Genomic DNA, 18897 nt, shown 5'->3' on the forward strand with positions numbered 1-18897 from the left:
CGGCTTATTTCATTTAGAAAAATACCTTAAGGTCTATCCGTGTTGTCACAAATGGCAAAATTTCATCTTTTTATGACTGAGTAATATTCTACTGTATATAGTTACTGCATCTTTTTATCCATTCATCTGTTGATGGACACTCAGATTGTTTTCAGGTCTTGGTTTTTGTAAAAAATGTTGCAATGAACACAGGAGTGCATATATCTGTTCAAATTAGCATTTTTGTATTCTTTTTACTGCAATTAAAAAATTAATATTGCAATATACCAAAACCATAAACCATTAAATCATACGCATTAAATGTGTTAGTTGTATGGTATCAACAAAGCTGTTTTGAAAAAAAAAAGATTAAGACAAACATGAAATTTAATGTGTTTAATTAAACCGAAGTATAATTCTGACAAATTTTTTGATAGCAACAGTAATTAGGTTCTGTAATGTTTGTTGTTGTTTAGTCACTAAGTTGTATCTGACTCTTTGTGACCCTGTGGAATGCAGCACGCCAGGCTCCTCTGTCCTCCACTGTCTCCCAGTTTGCTCAAATTCATGTCCATTGAGTTGGTGATGCTCCCTTGGAATTTCTAAGTGACTGAGAGTAATAAATATGTTTTTCGTTATGTCAATGAAGTGACTTTTGGACTGTCTTTTTTAATCACCTAAAGATGGGAGCTGGTCACCAGAGGAACCAACCGTGTGGTTGGAGGGTTGGGAACTTTCAATCCCAATCTGATTTCTGGGAGAGAGTGAGGAGTTGGAGGTTGAATTGATTGGCAATGACCAATGATGTAATCAATCACGCATGCTAATTTGCTTCAGTCATGTCCGATCCTTTGTGACCACGTGGACTGTAGCTCACCGGGCTCCTCTGTCCATGGGATTCTCCAGGCCAGAATACGAGAGTGGGTTGCCATTTCCTCCTCCAAGGGATTTTCCCGACCCAGAGATCGCACCCGAGTCTCTTATGTCTCCTGCATTGGCAAGCGGGTTCTTTACCACTAGTGCCACCTGGGAATGGTGGTCTATGTAATGCCTATGTAATAAAGTGTCCATAAAAACCCAACAGGATTTTGGGTTCAAAGAGCTTCTAGGCCCCACAGAGTTTCTGGGAAAGCAGAGCACCTGGAGAGGAAATGGCAGCTCCAAGCCCTTACCCCATGCGTTACCTTATGCGTCTGTTCCATCTGGCTGTCCCTGAGTTATAGCCTTTTGTAATAAACCAGTCATCTAGTGAGTAAAATGTCTCTCTCAATTCTGTGAGCCTCTCTAGCAAATTAATCAAACTCAAGGAAAGAGTGGATTGTAAGAACCTCCAAAATGTAGCCAGTTAGTCAGAAGCACAGATAACAGCCTTTAGAGAAGGGCAGGGTGGGGGAGGTTGTAGGTCTGAACCTTTCATCTGTGGGATCCCATGCTGTCTCCGAGTACATAGTGTCAGAATTGAGCTGAATTATGGGACACCCAGCATTACTCGTTATTGTGGGGAAATCTACACACACACACACACACACACACACAATTGGGTCCAGGAACCTATAAGTTTTGATAAAATATTTGTTCGTGATAGACAGTTCTCAATGTTCTTACTCTCTGAAGCAGAACCTAGTCACTTCAGTAAAAGTTATAATAAAGGTGATTGAAACTATACCAGGAGCGATAGTGTTAGAGGACTATATTGTGTATTAGAATGTTTGTGCATGAGAAAATAAAAGCAAACTGAAAATATCAAATAAACTAAAATATGTGTTTGTATTTGGAAAATCTGGAAAACGACATGTTTGTATTTTAGACAAAATTTTCAGATCAGTCTGACTTGTCCAAGGATTAAAGCTTACTCGATTACGTGAACTTGGATTTTGTATAAAATTGCCTCTGAGTTAGTCATTTCTATGAGGAAGTGTTTTTTTTTTTTTTTTTTTTTTTCTTTAACCCTTTTAAAGTATTAGAAGCTCAGTTTCTTTGTGTTCTGGGAATTTGGGCAATATTGGATTTATGTAAGCTCTTGTTAGTCCCTATAAACCAATCAGAACAAATCTCCTTTAATTTGAAAGTTTTTATAATCTAATTTGTTAACACTCTTAGGAGGTAGGAAAATATTCCAAGCTGGAATAATGAGATTTCAGGCTTTTCTCAAAGAAGTAAAAAAAAATAATAAAAAGAAAAAAAACCTCTAAAAACAAAACAAAAAGTCTTTTCTCATTTATAGGCCTACAGGTGGTCTTTCATTTTACAATTTGCAGCTTCAGTTTTACAACTTTAGCAGAACAGTAGTACAACTAGTCATTCGAATAGACATTGAATCACAAAACTGCTCAGTCCAGATCTCAAAGGGCTCTTCTTTCCATTAGGCACAAAATATTTTAAAGTGACTTATCTCACAAATAAACAATCAGACAAACAAAAAGCACTAACAAACCAAACAATCTTTATCATATCTCACCCAACAGAGAGACCTCATCATCCCCTGGCAGAGATTACCAAATATCAATCATAAAACTAGATTCCTGACCTTTGCTGCTAATCTTGGGAGAAACTCATCACCCCAGCACAATTAGATTCTTTTTTTGTTGTTGTTGGTTTTTTGTTTTTATTTTGCTGCTGTACGGCTTGTAGGATCTCGGTTCCCCCACCTCGGTAGTGATAGAACAGAGTCCTAACCACTGAATAGCCAGGGAATTTCCTGATTAACTTCTAGTATTAACAGATTATCAGGAATGCAATTCAGCCTGGCATAGAGGGCCCTATGGAAAGGGGCCCAGCTCAAAAGACAAGTTAGACAAATCACAGACAGACTTGACCAGAAACCAAAACAAAGAATCAAAAGGAAAAACGGAGAAGCATTGTTAGCAAAAGTAATGTTCTAGGCTTCCCTCATAGCTCAGTTGGTAAAGAATCTGCCCGCAATGCAGGAGACCCGGGTTCGATTCCTGGGTTGGGAAGATCCCCTGAAGAAAGAAATGGTAACCCACTTCAGTATTCTTGCCTGGAGAATCCCATGGACAGAGGAGCCTGGCGGGCTACAGTCCAAGGGGTTGAAAAGTCGGACATGACTGAGCAACTAACACTTACTTTCACTTTTTCTACTTTGAATTCCTTGTATCACAGCGTGACCTGTGGGAGAGCAGGAAAGGGAATGGAAAAGAGGTTCAGATTAAATTGCACTTGAGATCTCTTACTCCATACACATCTTTCTCTTTTGCCTCTTTTGTTCTCTGACATGTCTCTTTGTGTCTTCACATCTCTTTGAAGATGCCTTGCCTCTCCTCTACTCCCTCCAACTTCCTGTCCTGGTCCCTACCCTGCCCTAAACACACCATGAACAGTGGAGTTCTATCTGAAATCTAACTTGAGTGATTTCTTTTGAGGTTTCTCACCTGGAAACTGAGGAGGAAATTTTATATGGAGGGATCATCAACTCTCATAGTCCCCCAACATTCCATTGGACTTTTAGAACTTCTTAATGAATCTTCCTCAATTTGCATCTTAGAGGAAGAGATGATGGAAAGGAAATGTATAAGAATAGGGACAATGGACTTGCCTGGTGATACAGTGGATAAGAATCTGCCTGCCAATGCAGGGGACACAGATTTGATCCCTGATTGGGGAATACTACTCATGCTGTGGAACTAAACCTATGTGCCACGACTACTGAGCCCGTGCACCTAGAGCCTGGGCTCCACAACACAAGAAGCCACCACAGTGTACTGCAATGAGGAGTTGCCCCTGCTCGCCGCAACTAGAGGAAGCCTGTGAGCAGCAACGAAGACCCAGCACAATCGAAACTAAGTAAATGCATTTATAAATTATTTTTTAAAAAAGAGTAAGGATGGGGTGCATTGGAGATAAGATGGAGATGGCAATGAAGACAGATTCACCATCACCAGGGATGGGTAGTGGAAAAGGGTAGAAATATACCCTGGCAGAAGCGGGAACTGATGATAAAGATGAATGAAGTGAAGACAAAAATGAAGATGGAGATGCTGATGGAATGGAGACCAGATAGAGATGGGGATGGGATAGAATTTGAGGATTGGATACAGATCGGAATGAGAATAAAGATGGAAATAAGGATCTGTAGGGATGGGGAATGGAGCTGAGGAGAGGAGTACAAAGATGGGGATGAGAGTGGAGGTAGAATGGGAGAGGAAACAGGAATAGGATGGAATCATGAAATGTCACTTGGTATCTCCAGCACCTTCAGCTTTCTGCGCCTTGTCGGTTTTGGCAGCTCCATTTTTTGCAGGGTTATTCCCATCCTGGCTGGCATCACTCCTTTTCCCTTTGGGTGCCTTCTCTTTCTTCTTTGCAAGTGCCTTTTTAGGCTTGGGCTCTGACTTTGGAGGAGCAGGTTTAGTGATAACCTCGTAGATCTTCTCTGTGGTTTGTCCTTCACCTCGGCTTTATTTCCTCCAGCATCCCCTTCAGTCTTTCTCTTGGGCAAAATGGCAGAGGGACTTAGGTGCTAGACACACAGGGATGCTGTTGTGCACGGGTTTTGTTTAGTCCACAGATCACTCCTCCCTTTTCTTCGTTGTTCCCGTCATTGGTAATTCCTATCCAATGACATTCCCACAAATGTTTTACAATATACTTGTCATGTTGGCATTTTCTTTGGGATTGCATTGAATCTATAAATTTATTTGAAGAGACTAAATACATTCTTCCAATCCATAAACAAACATGTCTTTCTGTCTCTCTAGATCTTCTGTAGTGCCCACTTCGGCAGCACATAAACTATTTTGATCTTCTGTAATGTCTATCATTACAGTTTTACCATTTTTCCTGAAGAGGTCTTGTAGATATTTTGGTAGACATATTCCTAGGACTTCTTTTTTTTTTTTTTTTAATACCATTGTGAGTTTTTTATTTCAATTTTTGTTTTCTTACAGGAATATAGAAATAAAATTGATTTTGTTAATGCTGATTTTATATCTAGCAACTGTGCTGTTTTATTTATTTAATCTTTACATTATTTAAGGTTTTTAAATACCTCAAATCATAGGGTCTTCAAATAACACCAATTTTGTTTCTTCTGTTCCAGTCCTTTATCTTTTCATTTTTCCCTTTTCATACATCACAGACTATGACCTCAAGGACAGTGCTGAATAGAAGCGATGATTGCAGGCATTCATGTCTTGTTCCAATCTCAAAAGGAAAGCTTTGTTGCTTGCTACAGGGTTTTTGTAAACAGCTTTTATCAGGCTAAGGAAATGTCATTCTATTCTTAGTTTGTTAGGAGTGTTCATGAATAGATAGTAAATGTTATCAAGTGCTTTTTCTATGTCTATTGAAACTGTCATATGATTTTTCTTATAATTTGTGAATGTGGTGAATAAACATTGATATTTTGAATGTTCAAACTAAAGATATTTATTAGTTGGATTTACATATCTGAAATTCTGTCTTGGTTACAGTTGAAACAGCTTCCACAGATTTCAAATTAATTTTTTTTTAATGTTCATGTTAGAGGAGGGACTCTCTTACATTCAGCACCAAAATCTGTTTTCTGAAACCTCCAGCCAATCTTCTCCCACAGTTACCTGAACAAAAGGGTATAGGTCAACCCTCTAGTACTTTGACAATTAAATTCACTTTAGCAGTTCCCTTTAAAAGTATGTAAAATTGCAAATCAAAAGAGAAAACTGGAACTGTTTGCAGTTTGGATGGATATAGAGCTTATTTCACCTTGATTCAATACCTTTTAATACATACTTGGCAGAATTTCTATAAATCTCAGCAACTTAATTCCACTTAACTAAAATTTCACCGGAAAATCCAGTCTTTGTGCATAAAGGGTAATTTTACCTTTTCTTTATTGGTTAGCACTTTAAATTTTTCTAAAAGAATAATTATTCATAATTTCTAGCAAGTACCATAACTTTCCCCCTCTCTCATTAAAAATAAATCTCAATTGCACATTGTTTCTTCAGTTTAAGTAAACAGAATTTTTGAAAGCAGAGATGAAACCTTCTGGCTATTTAGGTGAGTTGGCAGAGATCCTGACCCCTCTTTCTTCTATTCAGAAACCACACCCAGCAGCTGTCACATAGCCACTGAAACAGCCTGTATCTCTTCAGCCTTGGAAAGACTTTGTATATCTCAAAAGCTTTGAGTCTGTGAAGGGATAAAGAAAATGTGGTGTATAGCTGAACTATTGTTCAGCTTTAAAAAGGAAGGAAAAGGGTGGGGGAATTCAATGAAGGTGGTCAAAAGGTACAAATCCTAGTCCTAAGATAAATGAGTACTGGGCGTGTAGGGGCCAGCATGGTGACTGTAGCTAACGCTGCTGTGTGGTGTATTTGAAGGTTGCTAAGAGACTAGAACTTCTCAAGGGAAAAACAATTGTTTTTAACTATCTGAGGCAGTGAAAGTTAACTTACTGTGGTAATCATTTCACAGTACATGTATGTGAAGTTACTATGCTGTATACCTTTAACTGATTCAGTGCTGTATGTCCATTATAGCTCAATAAAGGGGGAAAATTAAACTAAATTTTAAAACTAAATTTTGGGCTTCCTTCATAGCTCAGTTGGTAAAGAATCCACTTGCTATGCAGAGACCCTGGTTCAATTCCTGGGTCGGGAAGATCCACCAGAGAAGGGATAGGCGAGCCACTCCAGTATTCTTGGGCTTCCCTTGTGGCTCAGCTTAATGTTAAAGAATCCACCTGCAATGAGGGACACCTGGATTCGATCCCTGGGTTGGGAAGATCCCCTGAAGAAGGGAAATGCTACCCACTCCAGTATTCTGGCCTGAAGAATTCCATGGACTATATAGTCCACGGGGTCGCGAAGAATTGGACACAGCTGAACGACTTTCACTTCACAGAGTAGTCAAAACCATAGAAACAAAAAATAGAATGGTGGTTCTATTCAGGGGCTGGTTGGGAAGAGGAAACAGGGAGTTGCTTTATGAGTATAGAGTTTCGGTTTTGCAAGTTTTGAGATTGGTTGCATAACAATATGAATATACTTAACACTACTGAGCTGTACACTTAAAAATAATGAGACGGTAAACTTTATGTTATGCTTTATCCTAATTAAAAATTTTAAAAAGTGTAGAGTCTATATCTGTATCAATGTATCTGGCTGTTAACAAAACAGATTTCTTTTTTCCTTTGAGGCATCATCAGTATTTTGTTTTTAAAAGACGCTCATTAATTTTTAAATAATGCCAGCTACACTTACAGCTTAGCGCTGTAACAGCACAGGAAATCCATTAGGGATAGGAATTTCACTACTGAAGAGGAGGATCTGAGCTCTTTGCGGTGGGTAAGCTTGAAAAGATTTTTTGGAGCAGTTGGAGCTATGTTTCTTTAAGAGCTGAATTGGGAGGTCATGATCCATATTCAAAGTCCTTTCCTGTCTGTATCCACATCTCAGCTACCTCAGCCCGGAAAGCCCCTCTAATTATATTTGGGGTGAAATCCTTATGGCCTGGAGTGTCCACAATGTAATAATTTGATTTTCTACTTTGTAAAATGTCAATGTCCATCATGACTTTCTTTTCCTTATCTTTGCTTGTGCCATCGGAGACTGTATGTATGTGAATATGGATTTGCCAGTCTCTTTAGAGTGCTATCTATACCTATGCATAGTTCTTCTGTCTATATTACCCAAATGGCCCATCAATGACATCACCAAACCAATGACCGCCAGGCTGAGCTGCTGATCCTCTACATTTTCTCCCTGTTCTGCAGTAACAAACAACACCCAGATCTTAGTGGTTTGAGTATGATTGTTGTGCTGTCCTTATGACTAATTAGGGCTTCTTAGGTGGTTCAAGTGGTAAAGAATACCTCCCAATGCAGGAAACACAGGTTCGATCCCTAGGTGAGGAAGATCCCCTGGAGGAGAAAATTGGCAATCCACTCCAGTATTCTTGCCTGGAAAATCCCATGGACAGAGGAGCCCCAGGGGCTACAGTCTATGAGGTTGCAGAGTGAGGTTACAGACACTTTGCAACTGAGTACATGTGCAGGAATTAACTAATTAAGGTTATACACTTTGGGGCAGGAAAATCAGGTAAGTGATGTCCCCGTCTCAGTGCATCATGTGTGTTAGTTGCTCAGTCGTGTTTGACTCTTTACAATCCCATAGACTATAGCCCCTACATTCCTCTGTTCGTGGAATTTTCCAGGCAAGAATACTGGAGTGGGTTGCCATTTCCTTCTCTAGGTCAGTGCATCATATCAGAAGACATATGACATCTGTTGTCCTTTTTTTTTTTACTGATGATAGTAACTTTCACCACAAACCTCTTCACTGTAAAGTTAAAAAAATAAATATAATTTTGTTGGTATGCTAAAAATATTTTTATTGATATACTAAGAAAGGAGAGAAAATGAAATCATATTAAACACTCAAAAAACCAGAAAAGGCAGAGAAAGAGTGGAAGTCAAAAATAGGAACTAGGAACAAGGATAACAAATAGAAAATAGTCACAAGTATGGTAGAAATTAATCTAACTATATCAATAATCACTTTAAATTTCAGTGGTCTAAATATACCAATTAAGAGACAGAGATTGTCAACACAGATAAAAGAATGCAAATATGTGTTTCTACAAGAGACTCAGTTTAATTTTTCTTGGTATATAATACTTTCATTTTTGCAAGAGAGGAGTATGAAGACACTTGAAAGAGATTAGAAGTTGTGTTCTGTTCTCCCACTTGATGCTCCCCACTGGATGGGATTAAGAAAGCTACTCTACATCTAGGTTAAAGGTGTAGAGGAAGATATACCATGCTAACACTAATCAAAAGAAAGTTGGAGTAGGGATTCCTCTGGTGGTCCAGTGGTTAAGACTGCATTCTCCCAATGCAGAGAACTCAGGTTCAATCCCTGCTCAGGGAACTAAGTTCTCCCAGGCCTCGTGGCACAACCAAACAAACAAACAAAAAAAGAAGTTAAAACAAAACAAGACAAAAAAGCTGAAGTAGCTGCATTAATTTACAACATAGCAGACTTTGGAGCAAGAAAATTATCAGGCATAAAGAAAGGCATTACATAATGATCAAAGGGTCAATTCTCCATAAAGTCATAATCCTTCATGTGTATTCACCGAACAACAGAGCATCAAAATACATGAGTCAAAACTGATAGAACTACAGTGCTTGAAATAAATGAATCTACTTTTCTCATTGGAGACTTCAATACTTCTCTATTAGAAATGGACAGATTCAGCAGATCTATGAGTAAGGACATAGGTAAACTCTACAGCACCATCAATCAACTGCATATAATTGACATCTATAGGCTATTTCACCCAACAATAACACAAAACACATTTTTCTTAAGTTCACACGGAACAAGACAGACCACACTCTGGACCATAAAACATACCTTAACAAATGCAAGAGACTGGAAACCATACAATATCTGTCTCAGACAGCAATGGATTTGAATTAGAAATCAATATAGAAGGATAGCTGGGAAATTCCAGAATACTTGCAGGCTAAAGTTACTATTTTTCCTTTCACAATCCACCAGTACTTTGTGGGGAGAATATTTGAGACTATGCTCATTTCCCTTGGTAGTTTTAGTGTTCTTTGAGGATTCTTCCCTGAATCGATTATTATTATTATGGTTGCCAGATATTAATTCCTAACTACCTCATCCTTCTACATTTATTAATTGGCATTCTACTGTAAGAAATCATTTTTTCTTCTTCTTTGTTTATTTATTTATGTATAACAGTGTCAACTCTTGGATTCTTATTTTACTCAATGCATTCTAATCCATACTCTCACTTATTCTGATGCTTGAATTGTCCCATTTTTGGCCAGATGGAGCCACTTTAATCTACCTCCTGTGTCCTTTTGACATACACCAACGTTCTTTAACTACTTTCTTAATTCCTGCCACAACAAGATTGTCCAAGTTCATGTGTATTTTCCCAAGTTCAACCTACAAGCATTTTTTTGTTTTGTTTTGTTTTGTTTTTATTGTGGATTTAAAAACCAAGATCTAGGCACTAGAAGAGCTCATTGTTACAAAAGTGTTACTGTTTTTATACCCTCTTAGTGGACCAAGCTAGGAAATGTGTATATACATACACACATACACACATATGTCCAAACTAAATTTATTTCAACACTTCCAACTTTAATTCAATAGCACAGGGTTCATTCTAACCTTTCCTCTTTTCACAATTTTAACTTCCTTCTTCAACAGTAAGAAACTTGGTATATGTATTCAATCCTGGAATACACAGAAAAAGAAGTTTGAAAATCTCTAGCCCATACCATTGCAAAAAACAAACCAGGTCTTAGTATTAAACAGAACTCCATATTTTTGTTTTTATTTGACTGAAGAATGTGTACACAAAATTCTGTGTTCAAAAGCTATCTGAACTAGCTCTTTTTTTCTTCTTCTGTGTGGTTTTGTTTTTCATTTTAAACACATTTGGTTTCATTTATTTCTTTGTATTCCATTGTAGGCTTCACCTCTCTTTTTGGCTTTTTATTTGTTTTTGTTTTTAGTATGTAAAACACTAGCATGATTCCAAAACTCAGAACTGTAACAACAGGTGTACTCAGCAAAGCATCTCTCCACTTTCCCATTCTCTGTACCTTAATTCCATCCCCACATTCTTTCCACCCCATTCCTCCCACCCAGTGTGGGTCACCAGTCTCATTCATTTCTGCTGTCACCATTCTATGCTTCTTTGCACAAATAAACAGAAACATGCATATTTTCTTATTTTCATTCTTTCTTACACAAAAGGTAGTATTACTGTAGACACCCTTTTACATGTTTTTTTTTTTTCATTTAACAATACATTCTGGAAATTATTCTGTATCTGTTCATCTAGATTCTTGCTCACAGTTGCCTAGTATTTGTGTGTGTCAGACACTGTCCTATGCATTTAGGTTGCTTCCAATATTTTGCAGTGTCAAGCATTGCGGCATGAATAACCTTGTCCATATTTTCATATTGTTAGACACATATCTTCTATAAGTGGGACAGATGAATCAGGAGATAAATACATATGCAGTTTCCATAGATATCAGTAAATTCTCCTCCATAGGGTTGTGCCAATTTGCATTCCCATCAGCAATGTATAAGACTATCTGTTTCCCCAGAGCCTCACCGATGGAAATGTTTCATGATTTTTAGTTTTTAACCAGTTTGATGAGTGAGAAATGGTATCTCAGAGTATATTTACTTTGCATTTTCTGTTATTATGAGTAAAGTTGAACATATTTTCATATGTTTAAGGGCATTTTAATATTTCTGTAAATTGTGTTTTTGGTCTTTTGCTCATATTTCTAACAGGTTTTGGTCTTATTTCCTTCAATTCTTTTTCAGAAAACAATGTATATACTTCTTTAAAGTATATTAATAATAACTATCATTTAAAGCAATAATACTTCTGTAGTTCATTTTCATTCCATTTTAGATGAAAGTATATATAAAATTTCAAATTTAGTTAATTGTTCTTATAAAATTAAAATAGCAATTTCCAAATTAAATCTATCGAACATTTCATTCTCTTTGTACTTTTCTTTTTTTTAACTTTCGGCCACGCCCTGCAGTTTGAAGGACCTTATTTCCCCAACCAGGGATCAAACCTGCACCCTTGGCAGTGAAAGTGAAGAGTCCTAACCATTGGACCACCAGAGAATTGCCTCAAATATTTCATTATTAAAAAACAGTTTTAAGATGGTTGGGGGAAAATGGTTGGAAAGGAGTGACCACTGAAAAACTCATTCAGTGCAGTGACAGTTCTTGAACACAAACTAGTCATTCCTTCAAATAACAGCATATATATACATGTATATATAATATGCATGTATATATATTAGAGAGAAAGAAATGCCGAAAAAAGAAAACACATACATGCACACACACTGCCTTAAGAGCAATTTTCTGTTCTTCATTTAGATTATAAAAGGCTTCAAAAGAAAACATAAATTTAATCAATTTTGTTGGTTAACATCTTTTATGTCTTCTTTAAAACTTGACTGGCTAAACTATCCCAATAGTGTGAGTGCCTTACTGTCAATCTTGGGCAGGCTATGGTTTTAAGCATTTTGATACTTCAGCAAAGAATAGTACAAATGATTTAATACAAGGACTTGCACATGGCTGCTAAAGCAACTGGAAATTTTTTTTATTTTTTAATTGAAAGATAATTGCTTTACATGATAACATGATTTTTGCTTGTTTTTTTAAAGAATTATGTTTGGCACCCACAGGTAAAACTATGACTACCTCAATAATGTACTGGACTTGCTTGGTATTAATTTTATTTATATGTGGTACTTCAATACCACTAGATGCTCTGACATTTAATTTAAAACTCTGATTTAACTATCACAACTAAAATTCAGAAATGATTTGCTCAAGATACTCATTTATGCCTATATATTTTTTTAAGACAGCAAATAATTTCATTCTTCTTCAATAAGTTTAACTTCCTTCACTTTGTGATTGTTACAGGGAAGACTATTTTGAGATTTCTGAAAACAACTGCAGATTTATTAAGGAGTGTCAGCAAACATGCCAAGTATATGCCATCTTGCTGGAGACTAAAGAGGCTAATATTTCAATTTCATTCTTACCATCTCTACATTGATTTCTTATATCTGCCTAATTGTGTATCCTGTTATCTTATTTAATTCTTTTACTAAATGAATTAGTTTTATTTATTATCTAGGGATTTTCAGGAATACTATCATATCATCTAAAAATAAAATTAGTTCTACTTTTTTTTCTCAATTTTTATACCTTTAATTGATTTCTCTTGTCTTATTGCAAAGATTTATGCCTTTGGTGTTAGCCAATGTTAACAGTAATGAGGAAAAGGATCGTCTTTGCCTGTTCCTGAACTTAGTGGAAGTGTCTTTGGTGTTCTGCCTTAAGTAAGATGCTGATTTTAGAATTAAGATACATACAATTTATCATGTTAAGAAAGCACTAGAAGCAGATCAAGATGGTGGAGTAGGAAGACATGGAGCTCACCTTCTCCCACAAACACATCAAAAATACATCTTCACATGAAACAAGTCTCTTAGAGAACTAGCCAGAAACTGGCAGAAGAACTCCTATACAACCAAAGCTGCAAGAAAGATTTCTATGCAACCAGGTAGGACAGGAAAAAGGCATAAGGTTGGGACCTCCAACTCTGAGAGAAATCAAAAGAAGGTCCACACAGGTGGACCCTCACCCTGGAAGCAGGGCACCCCAGTCCTGGTGTCCTATACAAAGAAGGCAAGCCCCCTTGGTTGTTGGGAGAACCACTGGGACAGATGGAAGGGTGGAGAATCCTATACTCTACCCACAAGGAGTGCACAGGTGCTGGCTTGCTAACAAACAGGGCAGAGAGAGTTTTACACTGGTAGCTGCCTCGCCACACTCCCCAATCTGAGTGGGGCAAAAACTCAGGCCCTATTCACTCCATACCACAGTTAAGTGCAAGATCTGGGCAGACTTGGCCCTGGGAAAATATTTGGTCTAGCTACACAGAGACCACCCCCGAGGGCCCTGGGATGTGGCCCAGACAGGAAAGCAGTAGCCATTGTCAGTACTTACTCAAGCAGTGCTAGGAACAAGCACACTAGGTCCCTGTTCCCAACACTGTTCCCAGCTAAACAAACAGCCTGCCCACGCCATGCCACAGTTTGGCACTGGACCTGGGGCAGACAGATCCTGGAAGAAGACTGCCACAGAGGCAGCCCAGATCTCTTGTAGCAAGACAGCAATGTAAATTCCTACAGCCACAATGTCCCAACCTAGCCCCAGCCGCAGCCTAGTGAGTACTCTGACCCTACCCTCTCCATGCCACAGCCTTCCACTAGATCTGGGACAACACAACAGGTGAAGAGACTCAAACTTGAGCTGTGTCTGAGCAGAGCTTCAGCCACTTACACAAGTAACACATCAGTTCTCTGTGAGCACACGAGCCTCATGTGTTTAATACTCCTCTCTTTGGGGGCAGAGCATGCCCTCAAGGAGAATGGAACCTTTTTGAGTTCAACCCTCAGGGCTTCTACTTCAACAACTGGGGAGTAGACTACACCCTTTTTAGTATGGCAGCAGCCATGGAGCAGAGAAGAAGTCCTGCCTCACACCCTTTACAGGCTTTAGATCCTCCAACACCAACCACAGCCCCTATCAAGGTGATGGTGGCCAGCCACCCTGAGAAAAGATGTGGCTGGTGTCCATATCAAAACCAACCCTAACACCGAAGACACGGGAAGCACGCAGCCTGCACAGGGATGCTCCCAAATAAAAACAGTCTTCAAGACCACAATAGATAATCCAGCAAGATTATCATTTAGAATGGGCAAGAGAAAGAATTTCTCAGACAAGAAAAAAATAATTTAGCAATACTAAAGAGCCTCTTGATGAAAGTGACAGTGGAGAGTGAAAAAGTTGGCTTAAAGCTCAACATTCAGAAAATGAAGATCATGGCATCTGGTCCTATCACTTCATGGAAAATAGATGGGGAAACAGTGGAAACGGTGTCAGACTTTATTTTGGGGGGCTCCAAAATCACTGCAGATGGTGACTGCAGCCATGAAATTAAAAGACGCTTACTCCTTGGAAGAAAAGTTATGTCCAACCTAGATAGCATATTCAAAAGCAGAGACATTACTTTGCCAACAAAGGTCTGTCTAGTCAAGGCTATGTGAAAGTTGGACTGTGAAGAAGGCTGAGCACAAAAGAATTAATGCTTTTGAACTGTAGTGTTGGAGAAGACTCTTGAGAGTCCCTTGGACTGCAAGGAGATCCAACCAGTCCATTCTGAAGGAGATCAGCCCTGGGATTTCTTTGGAAGGAATGATGCTAAAGCTGGAACTCCAGTACTTTGGCCACCTCACGCGAAGAATTGACTCATTGGAAAAGACTCTGATGCTGGGAGGGATTGGGGGCAGGAGGAGAAGGGGACGACAGAGGATGAGATGGCTGGATGGCATCACTGACTCAATGGATGTGCGTCTCAGTGAGCTCCGGGAGTTGGTGATGAACAGGGAGGCCTGGCATGCTGTGATTCATGGGGTTGCAAAGAGTCGAACACGACTGAGTGACTGGACTGAACTGAACTGAAACCTACCCTAAAAGAAATACTGAAGGATCTTCTCTAAATGAAAAAGATGCAAGAATCTGTATGTTGCTTTTCGGATGTTGGGTCTGTGGCACTATGTGGCGCGTCTGTGCGCGACGGGCTCAAAATACACCAAGGACAGGATTCGGGGCTCAGTAGACTGCCTTGCAGGAGGAGCCGGGAGCTCCGTGCGTGACCCCGCAGGCTGGCTCGTCACAGCAGCAAGACCACAGGGTATGGCAGGGTCTCCGCACTGTGCGGCTGGAGCCCCATCTCTTGGGCCACACCATGGAATCGCGTCTTGCTGCAGCTCTGGGGATCACCTAGCCGCCGCTGGCATAGCCTACCCACGCATCAGAAGATTCCATTGCCTTCAGTTTTCCCTCCAATGCAGGCAGGCACCATAGCCCGCTGGGAAAAGAAGGAAGGAGAAAAAAATCAATGAGGGTGAACTAATTGCAGAGGTTGAAACTGATGAAGCTACTGTTGGATTTGAGAGCGTGGAGGAGTGTTATATGGCAAAGATCCTTGTTGCTGAAGGTACCAGAGATGTTCCAGTTGGAGCAATCATCTGTATCACAGTTGAAAAGCCTGAAGATATGGAAACCTTTAAAAATTACACACTTGATTCTTTGGCAGCATCTGCCCCACAAGGAGCCCCGGCATTAACCCCTGCCACTGCTGCTCCATCACCTGCACCTTCTGCTCAGGCTCCTGGTAGCTCATCTCCTACTCACATGCAGGTGGTTCTTCCTGCCCTCTCTCCCATCGTGACCATGGGCACAGTTCAGAGATGGGGGGAAAAAAAGTGGGTGAGGAGCCAAATGAAGGAGATTTATTGGCAGAGATAGAGACTGACAAGGCCTCTATAGGTTTCAAAGTGCAGGAAGAAGGCAAAAATCATGATCCCTGAAGGCACATGAGATGTCCCTGTAGGAACTCCACTCTGTATCATTGTAGAAAAAGAGGCAGGTATACCAGCGTTTGCTGACTATCGGCCAACTGAAGTAACTGATTTAACACCACCAGCACACCAGCTAGCCCATCCATCTTCAGGCCACTGGCCAGCTGCTCCAGCTGGACTAAAGGGAAGAGCGCTCCTTAGCCCGCTTGCAAAGAAGTTAGCAGCAGAGAAAGGGATTGACCTTACCCAAGTAAAAAGGACAGGACCAGATGGCAGAATCATTAAGAAGGAGATCAACTCCTTTGTGCCTATGAAAACTGCTCTCACTCTAGCAGCCGCTGTGCCTCCCCTAAGTCGAGGACTGGCTCCAGTTCCTACAGGTGTCTTCACAGATATCCCAGTCACCAACATTCGCCAAGTCATTGCACAGAAGTCAATGCAATCTAAGCAAACAATACCTCATTATTACCCTTCTATTGACGTAAATATGGGAGAAATTTTGTTGGTACGACAACAAAAAAGAAGATGCTACAAGGAAAAAGCAACATTTCCGTCAATGACTATATTATAAAAGTTTCAGCTTTGGCATGTTTAAAAGTTCCTGAAGGAAATTCTTCATGGTTGGACACAGTTGTAAGACAGAATCATGTTGTTGATATCAGTGTTGCAGTCAGTACTCCTGGAGGACTCATCACACCTATTGTATTTAATGCACATATAAAAGGACTGGAAACCGTTAAAAAAAAAAAAAAAGAAATAAAGGGAAAATCACAATAGGAAAGGTAAATAGATAAAAGAATTGAAGATCACTTAAACAAGTCAGTACACAGTTCAAAAAATAATCAAAAAATTTTAAAAGTGATTATAACTATAATAAACAGTAAAAACGTAAACTTGAAGATGTGAAATAGGACATCAAAATTACAAAATGTGGGGAGGGGAATAAAAAGGTAGATCTTTTAGAATGTGTTTGAACTTGAACAGCTATCAGTTTAAAGCAAGTGGATAGTTACGGGTCAACATACTTGAAGTCCATGGTAGCCACACACAAAAAAAACATACAAAAGTTTTACAAGAACCAAAAAGAAAAGAACTCAAGCATGTTACAAAAGAAAATCATCAAACCACAAAAGGAAAAGACAAAATGAGGAAATTAACGAAGAACTAAAAAACAATGGAAAATAAGGATTAAAATGGTAAGAAGTACATACCTATCAATAATTACTTTTAAGTGTCAATTATCTAAACGCTCTGATCAAAAGACAGTGATTGAATACAAAAAAAAAAATAGATCAAGAACCTACAGTATTCTGCTTACTCGAGACTCATTTTATGGCAAAACACACACACGGACTGAAAGTTAAAGAATGGAAAAGGTATTTCATGCAAATGGAAATGATAAGAAAGTAAGGATAGCATTAGCCATATGAGACAAAATCATCTTTAAAGCAAAGGCCACAAAGAAAGGATCATGTATATAAGGATAAAGGGATCAACACGAGAGGATATCACTGGTTAACATATACACACCCAACGTATGAGCACCTAAATACATAAAACAACACTAACAGACATAAATGGAGAAACGGATACTAAATCAATAATAGTAGGAGACTTTAACAAGCCACTGACATCAATGGATAGATCATCAGAACAGAATATCGATGAGACAACAAAGGTCCTAAATGATGCAATGGACTAGCTGGACTTAACTGTTATGTACAGGACACTATAACCAAAACCAAAAACATAGGGCACATTCTTTTCAAGTGCATATTAACATTCTCTAGGATAGATCATCACATACTAAGTCACAAAACAAGTATCAATAAATTTAAGAGGATAGAAAACATTTCAAGCATATTTTCTGACCACAATGGTTTGAAACTGGAAACCAAACACAGGGGGGAAAAATGGGGAAAGAACGAACACATGAAGACTAAATAACATGCTACTAAAAAAACAATGGGTCAATGATAAAATCAAAGAAGAAATAAAAATACCTCAAAGACAAAAATGAAAACACAAACTTACAAAATATATGGGATACAGCAAAAGCAGTTCTAAGAGGTAAGGTCATAGCAATACAGCCCTTTCTCAAGAAACAAGAAAAATCTCAAATAAACAACCTAACTTACCACTTAAAGAATTAGAAAAAAAAGAAGCAAAAAGTCCAAAGCCAGATAAAGAAGGAAATTAGCAAGATCAGAGAGGAAATAATTAAAATAGAGATTAAAAAAACAATAGAAAAGATCAATAAAACCAACAGTTGATTTTTTAAAAAGATAAAATTGACAAACCTCTAATCAGACTCACCAAGAAGAAAAGAGAGGACTCATATAAACAAATTAAGAAATGAGAGACTTCCCTGGCAGTCCAGTGGTTAAGATTCCCCATTCTCAATGCAGGGGACATGAGTTTGATCCCTGGTCAGGGAACTAAGATCCCACATGCCTCATTATGCAACCAAAACAGAAATGAAAGAAGAGAAATAAAAACTGATACCAGAGAATTAAAAAAACAAACAGACAAAAGAATACAGTGAACAGCTACTTGTCAACAAATTGGACAACCTAGAAGAAATAGACAAGTTTCTAGAAACATATAACCTGCCAAAAGTGAGTTAAGAAGAAACGGATAATTTGAACAGACCAATTACTAGAAGTGAAATATGATCTGTAATAAAAAAAAAGAAAGAAAGAAAAGTAAACAAACAAAAACAGCAAACAGAATCCCAGGACCAGACCATTTCGCTGAGGAAATTCTACCAAACATATAAAGAAAAACTTACAGCTATCCTTCTCAAACTATTCCCAAAAATTCAAGTGCAAACACTCTCAAATTCATTTTATGGAAGTCACCATTACCCTGATACTAAAATCAGACAAAGACATTATCCTAAAAAAGAAATCACAGGTCAATATCTTTGATGAACGTAGATA

General features: G+C 38.6%; 2 pseudogenes; one reads left to right on the forward strand and one right to left on the reverse strand.

The window, feature by feature from the left end:
- Window positions 1-4172: 4172 nt before the first annotated feature.
- On the reverse strand, window positions 4173-7491 carry LOC113890355 (annotated as a pseudogene).
- A 7656-nt stretch (window positions 7492-15147) lies between these two features.
- The window catches only part of LOC113890356, a 30628-nt pseudogene continuing 26878 nt past the window's right edge, over window positions 15148-18897 (forward strand).

Source organism: Bos indicus x Bos taurus, chromosome 3 (assembly GCF_003369695.1).
Source record: "Bos indicus x Bos taurus breed Angus x Brahman F1 hybrid chromosome 3, Bos_hybrid_MaternalHap_v2.0, whole genome shotgun sequence".
In the NCBI taxonomy this organism is placed as follows: Eukaryota; Metazoa; Chordata; class Mammalia; order Artiodactyla; family Bovidae; genus Bos; species Bos indicus x Bos taurus.